The sequence below is a fragment of the Olea europaea genome, unplaced genomic scaffold (assembly GCF_002742605.1).
Source record: "Olea europaea var. sylvestris unplaced genomic scaffold, O_europaea_v1 scaffold2769, whole genome shotgun sequence".
Taxonomy (NCBI): Eukaryota; Viridiplantae; Streptophyta; class Magnoliopsida; order Lamiales; family Oleaceae; genus Olea; species Olea europaea.
In genome coordinates, this window is record NW_019246145.1 from 62271 (window position 1) to 65688 (window position 3418).

The following is a 3418-nucleotide window of genomic DNA, read 5'->3' on the forward strand; positions in this document are numbered from 1 at the left end:
AAAAAACCATTATCGAGCATTTCAATTTATATGTAGTTAACTGGTAAAACTCAGTGGTTATAAAAAGAAAAGAAACACCTTCTTTTCTTCCAATTTGTTGGGGCCAAAAAAGAGATGGAGAGGCTGACTTCGGGCTCGTCGGCAGCAGCAGCAATTACTGGGAAGGCTAGGGTTTGAGGTCTGAGTTCGCAGGGTAGTAGAGAACCAACCAACCAGGGTTTGCAAATTGAATTGGTTTGGAAATTGGAATGGCAGAGTAAATGGTATTTCAGTATTTAGTGGGTAAATGGTAATGGATTTGATAATTCGGCTTGATTTTATTTAAAACACAAGAGGCTCCCAAACAACCATACCTGTTTTCATCTTCCTTCCACTTCTTCCACCAGGCAGCCACTGTAAACTCCAACGAAACCAACATGCACAGTCGGGCCTGCTCGTCGGGTGCTGGCTCTGTCACTATGAATGCCAAACATCAGTAGGGAAGAATAGCATTACACAAATAAAATTCCTCCATTTGAAGCCGATGTGGAGTAAGTAACATTAAGCCCCCGTTTGATCCCCATTAAATTCAATTACATTACATTCCACTTTTCTTTTTCCTATTTTCAATCACACAATCTTCCATAAAATAATATTACACATAAATTGAAAACTTTTCCTACTTTTTCAATCACTCATTTTTCTAAAAAATACTATTCCCCCATTTTCATTTTCAGGTAATGGGGGTCAAACGGGGGCTAAGTATATTTGTTTCCGCATATTTGATGCCTCTTGATTCATTAGCAAAAGTTATCCTTAAATTAATACTGTTATAAATTGTTTGGTTGAATTGTATCATATGATTGCTTGTCGAACATGGTGAAAATAAAATACATGTAATCATAGTTGGTGAATCTTTTACTCTTACAAACATGTTTTTTGCCAACCACTCGGACCTAATTGATTGTACATTTTCTCAATTGAAACGGTTTACTCAACTCGTCTCATCCCTTCTTTCTTGGAACTTACACATATTTCATGCCTTCCATTATCCTCTTTACTTTCGATTTATTCCCCACTAATCACAACCTAATTGCTAGTTGATTGCAATAAGTTGAGAGAAATTATCAAAAGGTAGTGAGTTGTCTTATTTTATTTTATTTGTTAAAAGTTCTCTGGAATTGTGAGTGAGAGTTGCACGTTACATTTTTTTTTCTTCATATATGTATGTTGATCTCAAAATGTAAAAATTATTTTTAAAGACAATAGTAGAATTTTCTATAGGAATTTTACTGGGTATTGCATCGTTTTTAGGGGGTTTTGGGTGTGTGTTTGGGTAAATTTTTGTAGATAAGAAAGGGGGTTTGGCCGGAAGATGCACTTCAATTGGAGAATGCTAAGATATTCAAGAGCGCCGATCTTTAGTTTTGTGTTGATCTGGTACGGTTTTTTGAAAGTGAAAAAATGGATCTTAAACCTCTCCTTTTAACCTGATTTTTTTGAAAAGACATCCTTTCTCTTTTAGAGGCTTTTCTCTCAACGTCTGACCTTCTTTTAGTTGTCAAACAACCCCATTTATATAAAAGCTATGGGGTCTTTTTGTCATTTTTATGAGTTGGCATTTTTTCATTCTTATGTTGGAAGTCATAATTAAGTACAGGAAACCCTGACCCGCCAGTCCCAGACCCGGTGCCGCCCATATCCCTCAACCCTCCAAACGGGTTGTTAAAACCAAAAAATTCAGAGAATATGTCATCTGCACTTCGGGGATTAAACCGAAACTGAAACACCCCAAATTTTCAGGTGTTACCAAATATTTACTTTTCTTTGTATTTAAGATGGAAATATAAAAATAAAATTCTTTAAGAAAATAGCTGGAACATTCATAAATCTAAATTAAATCATTGAAATTGTATCTTTCAAAAAAAGACATAAACACCTAACTAATTAAATAACACTTTTTTTTTTTATCAAATTAAACTAACAAATTGAAAGATATGAAAACTTAATGCTTTTCATTTTTTGAATCATCTTGACAGTCTGTATCACCATCTTGCCATAGTTTCAATTGATCCGAATTAACCTGTAAAATTATTGTGAGTATTTAAAAATATCCGGTAAGATACGCACAATTTTCATACACAATTATATAAAAATAAAATAAACACTTTATACCCCCATTTGTTATAAAATAAACACTTTATACCCCCTAGTTATTAGAATGCCATCTTTCCAATGCTTCCAATTTGTCCTAAAATGCCACACTTAGGATGAGGCTTCCGGATGCTCATTAGCCAAGTACTTGCGGGGCGATTTCCTTGGTAGGGAAGGCCTCGGAGGTCGAAGTATGTGTTCTGTATGATTTGGTTCGGATGCCAAGTTGAAAATGCTTGGGTAAAGTAGGAATGCAATGGACCTCTTTCTGATTGACATGGAGCCAAGGTGGACAATAACTATTTTAACATGTAACATTAGTCCACCGAGTCACAGCTTCAGATTCATGTGAAATAAGGATTTCAATGCTTGCTGCTGCTAGTACCGATGTTCGGATCTGATCCTGGAAATGCTTCGTCTATTTTTTTGTGGTATTATCTTGGACCGAGACTGAAGTGAAATGGGTGAATTTCTACTGAGACAGAGGCCTTTATACCTGAAGGAGCCTCTAGCTGTAACTAATAACTAAATTTCGGCTCCATAAGTATCATGAGGCAATATATGTTATGAAATTATGTGACATTATTATCAAGTTGAAATTCGTATTCAGTACCTACTCAAATCTCTTGAGACTTTTGTAGCCTCAATATTTTCTGACAACTACGCAAACTTCAGCTTATAATTAGCGAGCGACATGTGCCCGCTTAAGTAATGGGAACTCCATCTCCTTGTAGTCCCTCCCTCAATGCCTGCAGAAATACTTGTCCATCAGCTCTTCATTGAACTGATCCCATGTCAGAGTAAGTTGTCCCTCCTGAGTCCTGGTCTGGGACATGAACTCCTACCAGTGACTAGCATCTCCAGCAAACATATACTCCTTCCTTAAACCTTCTGCGCATCAATACATGCTATAACTGAAAGATTCTCTCTGACTTATGCAACCATACTTCTAGCGACAGTGGTCCAGATGTGGCATCAAACTTATGGAGTTTATAGCTACAGAACTGCTCGATCATCGCAGCATGAGTATCAACAACACAGGTATTGGCCAGTATGGCGGTGTCTATCTCTATCTAGCCATGTCCTGTACTGCTCTCAACAAGTCCCTAATCAAATTAGCCTGTATTAGCCGGGCCATTACCTTTAGATATAACAAGAGTTTAAACCTATTAGATAATTGAACTGCCAACACAATGCAATTAGGATAGAAGGGAAAACAAAATACATGAATAGCTTGACTTTACTTCTACTCAAATTTATCAAATAATTTAAGTGTAAAATAAAT